The 14,443-nt window shown below is 44.0% G+C and overlaps 1 long non-coding RNA gene across 1 annotated transcript; it reads left to right on the forward strand.

The window, feature by feature from the left end:
* Positions 1-10,085: 10,085 nt before the first annotated feature.
* LOC103635365 (uncharacterized) lies at positions 10,086-10,845 on the forward strand. Its single transcript, XR_557340.4, has 4 exons — positions 10,086-10,205; positions 10,300-10,327; positions 10,413-10,504; positions 10,697-10,845. It is a non-coding gene; the product is annotated as an uncharacterized lncRNA (long non-coding RNA).
* Positions 10,846-14,443: the final 3,598 nt, after the last annotated feature.

Below are 14,443 nucleotides of genomic sequence, written 5' to 3' on the forward strand. Positions count from 1 at the left end.
ACCAGGCTGCTGGAATTGTTGGCTCGCTATTTCTCTTAGGAAGCGGGTATTGTCAGCAGTTGCGTTCACTAAGGCGGCAATTGCATCCGCCAATGTCGAAGGAACAGGGGGTGGATTGGGTGTAGATTCCCGCCCCCGAGAAGTACCAGCTCCATCCTGAGCTCGAGTCTTGGAAGGCATCTGTGGCAACAACATTTGAAAACAATATGATATGCCAAAGAAAAAGCCATTCCATTTTACATTACCAAAAGTAATGTTACAGACTCAAGACTCTTACAACAGGGTACAATACCTAGTATACAATAGCATTACCTATTATACACCAGTACAACCTACAATACACTACTCTACTTCTACCTCTATTACACCTTTAGTCCTGCTTCCCATTACTCTTGGCGGCCTCATCGTCAGGTGTGGGAGTCCAGACGTCAACCAACCTCATGGAAGGAGGGGGCTTAAAAAGGTCTAACTCCCCACCCAGCGCGCGTCCCGCAACGTGGGAGGGTTCGGCTTCCGCCTCAGCAGGGTGTGCAGGTGCACTAGGGTGTAATTGCGAGTACAGTACATGGACTTCTTCATGCAACGTATTGCAAAAGACCTGCAGGTCGTCGACAGTTGAGCTAAGTTCCTTGATTCGGGCCTGAGCCCTAGCTTCCTTAGCACATGCCAGCAAACGGGACTGTACTGCCCAGTCAAGTGCTAAGTCCCGATCAGCAAGCTGATCCTGCAGGTGACGGATGTCCCTTCTTAGTTCATTTATTCTATCTCCATCCGCGACCCAAGCATCGGTCCTGTGTTGCAGCGCCGCTTGAAGTCGACTCACTCGGGCTTCAAGATCTCCTATTGGGTCATTGCTCCCGCTGCTACTGTTTTCATGTCGAGGGGCCAGTTGATGCCGGGGCACACCGATTGGTCCAGTTGACTTGCGTGCCGTTAGCCTTGTGCGGGGCGACATCTTTCTAAGGGGGAAAACTTTATTAGTATAATTCTTAGCATGATGCATGTGTAAGTACAGAATCAACCTTAGTCGATTCAACCTTCTATACATTGCACTCTTTCTATCTGGTCTTTAAGATAAACTCTTCAGAATACTTAGGTAAGAAGAGAAAAGAGTTTTTAGATAACACTTTTTAGAAAATCTTTTTGAAGATGACTCATAATATCTGCAAAGAAGGGCTACGCTCCGATACCAGCTATGACGGAACCTCCCAAGTAATTAGGCCCACCTACAGTTGTCTTTGTCCAACGGACCTCAGACAACCCTGTAGGTGCCCCTAAACTACTTGACAAGTTCGGTATCTTTCTTTACCTCACCAGGAACGATTCACCCGTCTTGCAGACATTACAGAACATCGGAGATAAAGAAATGCGGAAGTGATTACATAACTTACATTTATTAAAAGGCAAGCTCAAGTTGTTTTATTACAGACCAGAACTAAAAAGCGAGTGCTGGGTAATAATATTATACAAACCAAAGGAGGCACAGACTCCTCCCGATAAGTTTTAAGCAAAAGGTTTCTATGTGGAAGACCGAGTCCTCCCGCACTTCAGTCTTGTTTTTCCTCCTTAGGAACCACCTTGGCACAGAAGCAACAGAAATCTGCTACTTCCTCACCTAAAAACAACGAAGGGATAAACCCTGAGTATGGAATTACTCAGCAAGTCTTACCCGACTAAAGAAAAGACTCTCAAGGGTATGCTGGTTATATGGGAGTCAAGGTAAGGCTTTTCAATAATCAAAGACTCTGTTTTGCAGAAATGCTTACTAAAGTGGATCCTTAAAAATCCAATTTTATTTGTCAAGTTAAGTATAATTACCTGCAACTAGAGTTCTTTCTATCCTAGTTCAATCACTGGTCCTGCACTAGCCAATTTCTTAACAAAAACCCATCATCTTTAGTGGAATGCTACGTGTAAGTCAGTGGCCAAGTCTCCATAACCGCGGAGGTACGGCGATCCGAATCGATTATACTCAGCTGAGGATCTCCAATCACACGACATATGTAGCACTTAACCCTTGCATATGTCAACCCGCCACCAGGGTTCTTAAGACCAGATCAGGTTCACGCAAACCGAGAGCACAGATACACCACCGTCCAGCCTCTTGCCACGGAGGGTACACGCTACTCTCGCCACCGCTCCACGCCCATTTCGTGTTATCTTATTCTGGCCTTAGTCTGCCCGAGGCAAGGCTTACCCATGACGAGGCATGTGACCAGTTAAAGGGTCCTCGGTCAGCAGGCCTACATCGACAAGGTCCTTAATCGACTCAGACGGAGACACTACACCGAGACTCCTTTCTCGTGCAAGTCACCCACCCGGTCTCAGCTTAATCATTTCAACCCAAAAACTTGGTACCTGGCAGAGGTACATCTTTTCCGATGTTGAATCCATCACGGCCATGATGGATCCACCATCAAGTTTTATTTTTGAAAACAACCCTCCCACTTTGCCAAACATCTTTTGTAAAACAAATCCTTTTGTTTTTCTAGAGCAATACTAAGCATAGTAAAACCTTTTTGTAAAAACAGGGTTTCAAGGAGGGTAATCAAGATCAAGGAAGGTAATGCAGGAATTGTTTAATCAATCAACTCCTATCACCTAATGCAGCAAGCAAGTGAGAAAGATTTTAAAAACATCAAGGGAGGTGGCAAATGCACCGGGGCTTGCCTTCGTTAACAGGTGAGTCTGGCTCGGATCCACAAATATCGAAGTAGAAGCAGTTGCCTGCTTGAGAATCCGAGGGTGGTGGTGTCCTTTCTTCGGTGACTTCTATTTCTTCTTCACGTTCTAACATAACCATATATATACATATATAAGAATGGATGCCATGTAATGCGCATGAGAGTGCGAAGATAATAAAGATTTATTATCTAAGTCTTGAATACAACTTTCCTTCACGGAACTCCGAGAACTTAGGGTTTCCGGAGTCGGTAAAGGAGTTCATAGGGCAGGGGGTGGTTTTGGGTTCTAGTTATCAAACAGGGTCCAAATCAACTCAAACCCTACCCAAGGCTTCTAAATATTTCTTTAAGTTCCCATAAAAAGTTTGGGCATTTTTGGACTTACCAATTATTTTCTAAAAATCCATAACTAATACTTTTAACTACTTTAAATGCCCTAAAATTTCTTATTTTCTCTAAAAATCATAAAACTATTTTTATTAAATTCTAGGGAAAATAAGGAGCCTAGGAAAATTGGTTTCACAATTTTACCATTTTTCTACATTTTTTTATAATTGTTTTGGCTCTGGAAATAAAGGAAAAAGGAAAACCAGTGAATAGTTCTAGGCTGGTTTCGGCCCAAGCGGCCCAGACAGAAAGAGAAAGGCGCCCGCGCGCGCGCCCGCGCTGGCGATCTTGCGGAAAGGTCCCTGGGTTTCTGGGTAACTGGAAATAAGTTCCTGTACTATTCCTGTGTGCTGCTAACAGATTACAGAAAGACCCTTCCCCTTCTATTTCTTTACCCGATACGTCCTCGACGGCGGCAGCGCACGGAGGAGCTCCGGCGAGCCACTGCACCGGCCGATTGAAGCGATGACCGGCGCACCCGAGCGGCGGACACCAAATCCAAGCTACCCCGAGTAATTCCCCCAAGTTAATTGCACAATTGGTGAGTTATTCTAGTCTGCCCACGAGAACCGCGAAGACCATGATCGTTTGATCGCGTTCCCGACGAGTGGTGGTCTCTTAGTTCAAATTGGAGGCTCGGTAAGCATCACAGGCTGACAAGAGTGCTCAAACAAAGGAGAGTGAGGGATGAACGGACCTAGAAAGGGCTGGCCGTGGTGAGCAGTTTCTTGCGGTGGCGGAAACCTGATTTGGGGAGAATTCCAAATTCGCGGATTCCAGTGAACGACCGTGGCTGATTCGTGGTGGCTGGACAGCTTACTACCCTACGGAGTTCGGGGAGGGGTCAAATTATAGTGCCAACGGGCGGTGGCCGCGAATTCAGAGCGAGACGCGCGGCGGCCGGAGGTGGAAGAAAGAACTGGCACATGTAAATCCGTGGCTAACGGCGTGGCAATCTCCCCGGCGACGATGGGACAGCCTTAAGGTGTCACGGCGGTGCAGTGGAAAGGCTAAGCCACGCGGCGCACAGCCGGGAGGCGGCGGTCACCGGTGAGTAAATCCGCTCAGCCGCAAAGAGGAAGAGAGAGCCACGGGGAGTCACCGGAGTGATCTCCAGCTCACCGTCGGCGAGGATCTTTTACCGTGTGTTCTTATCCGCCCATCCCGAGCACAAGTTGGGCCGGCAACAGCACGAATCACGGCGGAATTGGTCGTCGGCGGTGGGTTTGCTGGCGATCTTATCTGTTTCAGCTGTACACTGTACCATGGTGAACACCCCATCAGAGCACCTGACAGCCAGAGTTGAGGGTCGATTTTCTCCAAAATTCCTGTGGTAACACAAGTTAATCTTTGCAGCAAACTTGTAGAGCATTATACCAACTACAAACTTGCTATGGCCACCATAGGTAGATTTCCATTGGATCATGCTCAAAATTTAGCTTGAAGTCGATGTTAGTCCACTGCTAGTCTGAAAATTCAGACCATAACAGCCTGACAGTCCAACTTTAGGCTCATTTATCTCAGAATTCTTCATAACAACTATGCTCACTCTCTTAAGCAAAGTTGTTCTCCTTTAATTGCTCTACAAATTTGGTGTGGTGACCTAGGGCAAAGATCCTAGAATTTGAAAGATACAAGACTCCAAAGTTGAGCCAATATCACTGAAATCAGACTTAGGCATTTGAGAAAGAGTGTGGCTCTTTTGCACATAAGTCCAATTCTTAGGGTTTAACTTGCAAACTCACAAATTTGTGACCCAAATGACTTAAGATACCTACTTAACTTGGTTTTTGCACTTTAGTCCAAAAGTGGACTAATTTTGCACATAGGCCCCTAGGGTTTGGTTTTAGGGTTTTCCAGGGTTCCAATTAGGGTTTCTGGTATCCCAGGGGTATAAATGTGATTCAACTTTATTTTTGGGGATATTTTATAACTATTTCCCTAAAGTCTTTAGGTTTTCTCAACTTGGGTTAAGTTTTACCCCTTTAATCCCTATTTAGGGTTAAGTTTCCTATCTAGGGTTCTATTTGCAAAAACACTTAAACAATACAACTTGTTTGAAATTTTTGCCTAGTGAATGCACTCTAGGTGTATCAAACATATGCAATGCCAATGCTTATGATGCCATGCTCAAGTTTTAGTTACAGTAACACCAGGGGTGTTACAGGGAAGACAACACGCTAATATCCAGACAACCCCACCTATGTTTGACCAGAGAGCCGGTGGTCTCGCACTGGCTGCCATTGATATAGTGAGGGAGGAAATAGTCAGGGCGTTCCGAGATAAGCTCGGAGTAAGCATGGTACCTAGGGGGCAATCATATCGGAAACCTTATGACAGCCGATTTGATCACCACCCATACCCCCAGAGAACTAGGATACCCGAATTCGCAAAAATTTCGGGTGACCAAGGAAAAAACACGCGTGAACACATAGGCCAGTTCTTAGCACAATTAGGAGAATTGGCCGACACAGAAGCATTTCGCGTGCGTTTATTTTCATTGTCTTTAATAGGAACCGCGTTTGCATGGTACACCACTTTACCTCCTAATTCTATTTTGTCATGGGGGAGTTAGAACAAAAAATCCATGACCATTTTTCTCTGGTGGCTATGAGTTAGATTTGGTAGACCTAGTGGCCCTGCGACAGGGGAAGGATGAATCGGTTAATGAATACATTCGGAGGTTCCGGGATACAAGAAACCAATGCTTCCAAATACACTTAGCAGAAAAACAGCTAGCAGGATTAGCCTTTAATGGACTGCGATATTATTTAAAAGAAAGATTAGAAGGCATCCAATTTTTCACGCTAGCACAATTACACCAGAGAGCTTTGTCCTGTGAAAGCCGAAGCAAAGAGACTGCCAAAACCATTCGTCACAATGTCCACATAGTAGAGTGCGACAAAAGTAGCTCGAATGACGAATCAACAGAAATATATGGTGCTGAAATAGTTTGGCCAAAGCAGGCCAAATCTTCGGCTTGTTCCTCCTTGCAGCCGGTTCAAAAGAAATGGCAAGAGGAGGTTAAGTTTACATTTAATGTTGGTAAATGTGATAAAATATTTGATGAGTTACTCAAAAATGACAACATTAAAATAAATCACACTGTTCCATCCGCCGATGAGCTGAAACGTCGTGCATACTGCAAGTGGCATAACTCATTTTCTCATGCCACTAATGATTGTAATGTATTCCGTCGACAGATTCAATCGACCATTAACGAAGGACGATTGAAATTTCAAGAAATGCAGGTGGACACGGAGCCCTTTCCAATGAACATGATCGATTTTGAGGGCAAGAGGATCCTGGTTCGGCCAAACACATCCAATAAGGGCAAAGACAAAGAGATAATCATCAGCAACGCAAGAGAGGCCGATGGGAATCATAAAATTTCTTGTAGGAAAGTGGTGGCCGAGAAGACTTTCGATGGAGGGGAGACTCTTAAGGTGACCATCACGACCTCCAGTGCTGGGGGGCAAGCGTAGACCAAGGAGCAGGAGCCTGTGCTGCGCATCTCGAACGGTCCGACGCACAGGCACAGACGGTCCGGGACCACACCGGACGGTCCAGAGAATTCCAGCAGACGGTCCGATCATACTCAAGACCCACAACGACCGCGTACCTTTAAACCACGACGACTAGAGATAGGTATGTGGAAAACAAATACATTTAAAGCAGCTGGTCGGCTGGTCAAATCCGGCCCGACTTTCGATCAATTATTGTCCAAATATGTGAAAAAGAAGGCCGACCCTAGTGACCGGCCAGCAAAGCGACCTCGCTCGCCCATTCGTGAGCAATATCAGGTAAGACCGATTGGACCACCCCACCAATCGGAAAAAATGGAAGGTCATACTCTCCAATTAAGACCTAACATACCTACATGGACACCTCCACTCCCATATCCACCTATGTCATATCCATACACATACATACCTCCACCATATGTCCCAAATAAAATGTGGGGCATGCAACCATATCCACTTGGGATGCCACAGTACCCCGCTTGGGGGGCACCCCAAACATCTGTATTCGATAGGTTAGCACCACCAGTACAAGACCGATTGGGCGCCGCTCGATCCGGTCACCAGACACAGGCCCAACAAGATTGCTGGACTACTCGGACTCAAAGGCCAACCAATCCGACAGGGGGGCATATGCTTGCAGCAACTGAAAGAACGACAAAAAGGGACATCATCAAAATAGGTACAACAGATGTCGTCATACAGAAAGAAAGCGAAGGGCCGATGATTTTTGGTGAATCGGCCAACACGAACAAAACAGAAGATACAACTGCCTTCAAAATAGCCGATCCAAATACTCCATGCCTCGATGGTGCCCAGCGGGATTGACACGGTCCCAAAAGCGAAAATTACAGCGCCTAAGAGCAAAAGAGAGCCAGGAAAAGGAGGCGGAAAAAATATTCAATGACACACATCCACAGTACCCGCCACCGCAAAAGAAATGGAGACCAAAGGCCGTTGAGGAAAAGCAAACGACCATAAAAATAGAAAATAAAACAACACTTGTGTAGCACCCTGCGGGTATGGCAGACAGCCTGGCTAACAAGGCCGAACAATCTGCACCAGGCGCGGACCGTCCGACCCCTGAGTCCGGACCGTCCGCACTACACCAGGATGCCTCCAACGATATGCCAACACCAATGGAGGAGGACGACCTACTGGGAGAAGACCTGGTCGACTATGAAGCTTCTCCAGAGCGCCCAGGTATGGATGTAAATGTTATTACATTTTCCACCGATTGTACTATTGTCGGCAACGATGAACCTGTTGTTGCCCAGTTTGATTTTGGTCCTAAAGAAGCCGCCTTCACTAAACCAAAGGAATCGGTAAATCATTTAAAACCGCTCTTCGTGCGCAGTCACATTGATGGAATACCGATTGCTAAAATGTTGGTAGATGGAGGGGCGGCTATAAATCTAATGCCTTATTCATTGTACGGAAAATTAGGTAAACAAGATGGCGAACTTGTCAAAACCAACATGACCCACTAATAGTTCGATCAAAGCCAGGGGAGTCATGTCCATTGAATTTATCATCGGGACTAAGACCATTGCTGCTGCATTCTTCGTCGCTGATGTAGAAGGAAATTACAGTCTAATCCTAGGCAGAGATTGGATTTATGCCAACCAATGTATACCTTCTACATTACATCAAATGTTAATACAATGGGTAGGTGATGATATAGAACAAGTACATGCTGATGTATCGGCCTATCTCGCTGTGGCCGATGCCCCTGTACTATGGACTTATGAGACTGCTACATGTCTCACAGGAGTAGATTTTTCTAATTACCAGTTCATAAGTATAAATAAGAAGGGTTTCATTCCTGTAATGCTAGAGCCGATGGAGAATCGGCTAAATCCTAAATAAAGTTTAAATGATGAGTACACACAAAATTCATGAGTCGCTACTAGAAATATGCTTATTTAAGACATACATTTTAAGACAAATATCAGTGCATTTTATAGAAGCGTCTTTTATCATATGGTGTCGAGTAAGGTAAGACGGTTTGTTGGACATCCGTCTTTAATGAAGAAGGTTTTTAAGACACATATATGGTTGGAAATGTCTTATATTGATTTAATACAGTTTGATTTTGAAAAGCGTCTCAAATAAATATACCTTTTGAGGCATTAAGTTTACAAGAAGTGTCTTTTATTTTGGTTAGCATATTAGACACTTCTGTATATGAAACCATCTCAAATACAGATATTATTAGAGTCATATAGACTATACAAAATTGTCTTAGATGTTAGTGAGTATACTAGAAACTTGTAAACATAAAACCGTCTCATACGATATTTCTGATAAGACATATTGTGAAAAAACGTAGTCAATAGTAAATTCTCATTAGATTGAACTAAACATTTTTTTGGAATTTAAAATGAACTAGTTAGCTGATTGTATGTTCATACGGTTTCTATATATCATATAGGTAAAAAATCTTGCTTAAAGAAACTTCTTCAAATAAAATTATACGTTTGAAATATGATTATTTTTTATTTTCTCATTAACAGTATGTTTATAGTTATAATATCGTCTCTTTGTACGGTATAAGCAACCTGATAAGCGGTGGTTAATGCCACAGATATTTCTCTTTATATCCGTATTGCACATATATACAATACGTTTTATTAATATAGCGGTGGTTAATGCCATCTCCTGCGTCCAACGCCCATCGCCGAGGCTGAGAGGCAAGATCTGTCGTCTTCAGTGCCCCAGCGCGACGCCCCAAACTCCCAGGCTATGCTTTTGTTTATATTTTATTGTCATTTCATGATTCATGACATGGTAGACTCTAGACTATGCTTTAGACATTTAATCAGTATATTCAGCTCAAACGAAACAAAATCTAAACCAGAGGCCAGAGGGTAAGTCTCACATCATACCACCCATTCCTATTTTTCCTAAAGCAGGGGCAGGGCAAACCGTATTTTTGGCTCCGCCTAGGGTCTCCCTTCTAGTGCCGCCGCAACCTCCCTTCTACTGCCACCGCAACCTCCATCCTTCGAATCCCATCCGACCTAGCCCTACAACCCGCCGGACGACGAGCAGCGAGGCCCACGGCCGAGATGGACCGGTACCTGAGGGTGGAGCGGCCGCGGAACGAGTCAACCATCGAGGAGAACGGGATCCGCATCACCGCGCAGGGCCTCATCCGCAACTATGCCTCCTACGCTACCTCCCTCCTCCAGGTGCTTGGGCTTGTCCTCGCCATCGCCGTCGTATCGTATTGTACTTAGGATGTGTTGTTCTGTTCGAGTCCCGTCCCTGTCTATTCGAAGAGATCCCCAGCAACGTGAGGGAGGTGTTCCTGACCGGCGCCACCTCCAAGCTCGGCAGGGCCATCGCGCTCTACCTCTGCAGGAAGAAGATCAGAGTCCTGGTAAGCGCTACACGTAATCTGCCAAGCATCATCGATCCATAGATGATGACCTATGTCTTGCATCTAACATCTCTCTCTCTCTCTGTCTCTTAGATGTTCACGGTGTTTCAGGTACCAATGTAAGATAGTTGCCATTCCTTCAAGTGTCGTGGTTCTGACTTCAGAGACCTTTGACTCAATTGTCCTTGATGAAACCAAAGATGTCCTTGTTGAGTTTTATGCCCCATGGTTGGTTATCATGTTCAACTTATGTCCACCTAAATTATTTCCATCACGCTACTTTACTGAAATTGAACTGCATTGTTGACCCTTCTGTTTACAGGTGTGGTCACTGCAAGCATCTTGCTCCGGTTAGTAGAGTATTAGCTTGAAAATTTCCAAATTATTGCAGCGGTCTTCATTTTTTTTGTGGACTGAACATGTACTTGAATTTAGATTTATGAGAAGCTGGCTTCAGTTTTCAAACAGGACGACGGTGTTGTGATTGCCAATCTTGATGCTGACAAGCACACTGACTTGGCTGAAAAGTATGCATTCTGACTTGTCTATTTCAGTGGTTGTTATGCACATTAGCTTTCAGCCTTTAGTTTAACACCATTGGATTTTCTTATATGGCGATTGTGATGAAAAAATTTCCTCAGGAATCACAGAAGTGATTCTCTCGTCGTTTGACAGATATGGATGTTCACAACATCTTTAATAATAATATACCTCTGCAGATATGGTGTTTCTGGTTTCCCTACATTGAAGTTCTTCCCTAAGGGAAACAAAGTCGGTGAAGATTATGATGGTGGCCGGGACTTGGATGACTTTGTCAAGTTCATTAATGAGAAGTGTGGCACCAGCCGGGATCCAAAGGGCCACCTGACTTCAGAGGTTGGTTATAAAGCCAAGCGAAATCGCTTTGGAATCAAGTTGATGAATTCTGGATCTGATGCATTCTGTTCATTTTTTGCTGTGTAGGTTGGGCTTGTGCCAAGCTTGAATCCTCTTGTGATGGAGTTTCTCAATGCTGCTGATGACAAGCGGAAGGAAGTCCTCTCTAAAATAGAAGAGGATGTTGCTAAGCTCAGCGGTTCTGCAGCCAAGTACTTTCTTCCACCTTCCCCTACACTATGTTTGCAAGCTACTCGATTGATTTAACATTCTCAAAACTTCACTGTCAAATGTCGACAGGTTTACCATTTGAACCCAAACATTGCACCAGACATATCAAATTTTTAGTTGGAGTTAGGTACTTAACTTTTATTTTAGTTTCCCTTTTAAGTTTGAAGCTTGTTTTTTAATCCAACACTACAAGAAACTCAAAACTTCAATTGTGAATAGGTTTACCTTTGGTCTCCAAACAACCGTTAGGCATCTCAAAACTTTAGTTAGAGTTGGGTTACTTAACTTTATTTAATTTTCCTTTTAACTCAAGCTTCCTTTTCAATCCAACATTATACAGCAAAGGTATTGCTAAAAAATGTTGAATTTATACATACCAAAGTGATGTATGTGCCTTCGGAAGCAGTCCGTGTCTTCATCAGATTTCTCTACTCTTCACGGTATGGATGCTATCTACTCATTCGTGTAGATAGTTCACTGTCCTCTAATTCTCTAAAGATCAGATTTCAGCCCAAACAGTTTACAGTGACTGAAGCTGATGAAGACAGTGCAGATTCTTCTTCTTCTGATGATGACTTTTGATGTGTGCGTGCATCTTTCAGTGAGAAACAGACGCGCTGATTTATTTGTTTGGTGAAGGTTTGAGCAGGAACAGATGAAGGAGCACCCTCTGCATTTGCTTGTACTCTCCCACGTCTTCTCGATGCCGTCTCTGAAGACGGTCTGCGTCGACCAACTCGAGAGGGGCTTCCTCGCTCCTGACAACGTGGTAGACATGCTGCAGCTTGCCAGGCTGTGTGACGCGCCCCGCCTCGCGCTCGCCTGTGTCCGGATGGTCATCGGGGATTTCAAGACCATCTCTCTGACGGATGGGTGGAAAGTGATGAGACGGGCCAATCCAAGTATGGAACTTATCTCCCTTTGTCCCTACATTGTTACATATTTGTAAAGACTTTGTGGCATATGGAACTTCTTGGAGCTTTTTGCTATGGTCTTCATCAGGTTTTCTACCAATGACTTATCTCCCGCTACCCCGACCCGCTCATCAAGGCCAACGACACCATCAAGATCGATCTGGAGACCAACAAGATCTGGGGGCGTGTAGGAGTCATCAAGAACAGGGAGAAGCACAAGGGCAGCTTTGAGACCATCCACGTGCTGCTTGGAGCTTTTTGCTATGTCTAGTTTTCTCCTATTTGTTGTACAGGAAAATATAGAATAGAATTCAAATTTGGTGGTCGCAAAAGTGTGGAGACTTTAATTCATATAAAGTTAGGTTTAACATTAGTGCAAACAGTTGTATTTTAGTTTAGATTTAGAGTACACTTATGTATGTGTTGTTTGACAATGTTTATTTATGATATATTGAATGATACTTATTTATATTATATTAATTATAATGTTGTTCAATATATGTGTATGTATATTTCTCTTTCAAATTATTATAACATGATATCTGAAAAAATGATTATAAATTGAAGAATGTACTGCCGTGTAAGTCATTTCGTTTAAATCTTAATAAGACGGTTACCAAAATGTCTAATATCAGTCTCCTAAATAAGACGGTTTCTAAAACGTCCATTATTAGTCACCTAAATAAGATGGTTTTCATATTGTAATCGTCTATTATTGTAGGATATTCGAGATGGTTTGATAAATACTTTATGACTTTTAATGTTTGTATTCTCTACGATTCTTTAGAAGCAGTGTCTTAAAAAAACCTAATTCAAGACGGTTTATTGGACGAAAATGACTTAAACAAATACCTTTTTCAGACGGTTTATCGGACAAAATGACTTAAACAAATACCTTTTTCAGACGGTTATAAATTAAAAATTGTCTTATATAATATCTTTTAAGACGGTTTATAACCATCTTAAATGTGGGACATCTTTTGCGACTCCATCAAAATTGGACACTTTATAAGCGTCTTAATAACTGAAAATTAACCGTCTCATATAGCATGATCTGTAGTAGTGGTCCTTGGTCACGGACAGTTCAGCTTCTAAGGCCGGATGATCTGGTCTTTCACAAAACAGTTCGGACTTTAAGACCAAACATCTACTACAGCGTAAAGACAATATTACGGATGATCTGGCCCTCGAGACCGGAGAGTCCACCATCACACAAAGATCATCTGATTCCTCTGTTGGAGATATGATAGAGGAATTCAGAGATCTCGATAAACTAGGGCAGGGGTTTACATCGGCTGATCCTTTGGAGGAGATCGACATAGGAGATGGTAAAACACCAAGGCCGACTTTTGTAAACAAGACCCTAGAGACCGATCCTAGAAATGAGATGATCGGTCTATTGAAGGAATATTCGGATTGCTTTGCTTGGAATTACACTGAGATGTCGGGATTAAGCCGAGAGATCGTAGAGCATCGGGTGCCCATTAAGTCCGGTTTCAGACCTTTCAAGCAGAGAGCTAGAACATTTCGTCCCGATCTTCTCCCACGAATCAAGGACGAAATCCACCGGCTGCTAGAAGCTAATTTTATTAGACCTTGCTGAGAGCACCTAGAGGGGGGGTGAATAGGTGATCCTGTAAAAACTTAAAACTTAACACCACAAACTTGATTAAGAGTTAGAATAATGGAATCAAGTGAGTAGAGAGGAGAGCTCTTGTGAAACACAATAGACACAGTAAGGACAAGCACAAGAGACACGAGGATTTATCCCGTGGTTCGGCCAAGTACAAAACTTGCCTACTCCACGTTGTGGCGTCCCAACGGACGAGAGTTGCACTCAACTCCTCTCAAGTGATCCAATGATCAACTTGAATACCACGGTGTTCTTCTTTACTTTACTCTTTTCCCGTTTGCAAGGAATCTCCACAACTTGGAGTCTCTCGCCCTTACAATAAGAATCAATATGAAGCACAAGAGTAAGGGAGGTAAGCAACACACTCAAATCCACAGCAAATACGCACACACAAGACCAAGACTTGAGCTCAAGACAATTTCTCGAGGTTCTCACTAGAACGGAGCTCAAATCACTAAGAATGTCGAACAAGTGCGCAAGAATGAAGTGTGAGTGATCAACAATGCTCAAGGAATGCTTGGTGTACTCCTCCATGCGCCTAGGGATCCCTTTTATAGCCCCAAGGCAGCTAGGAGCTGTTGAGAGCATTTCAAGAAGGCAATTCTTGCCTTCTGTCGCCTGGCGCACCGGACAGTCCGGTGCAGATTTCTTTCCTTCTTTGGCGAAGCCGACCGTTGGCGCTTTGGAGCCGTTGGCGCACCGGACACTGTCCGGTGCACACCGGACAGTCTGGTGCCCCTTCTGACCGTTGGCTCTTGCCACGTGTCGCGCGCGGATTATGGGCCGACCGTTGGCCCAGCTGACTGTTTGCT

This window comes from Zea mays, chromosome 8, assembly GCF_902167145.1.
Source record: "Zea mays cultivar B73 chromosome 8, Zm-B73-REFERENCE-NAM-5.0, whole genome shotgun sequence".
Taxonomy (NCBI): domain Eukaryota; kingdom Viridiplantae; phylum Streptophyta; class Magnoliopsida; order Poales; family Poaceae; genus Zea; species Zea mays.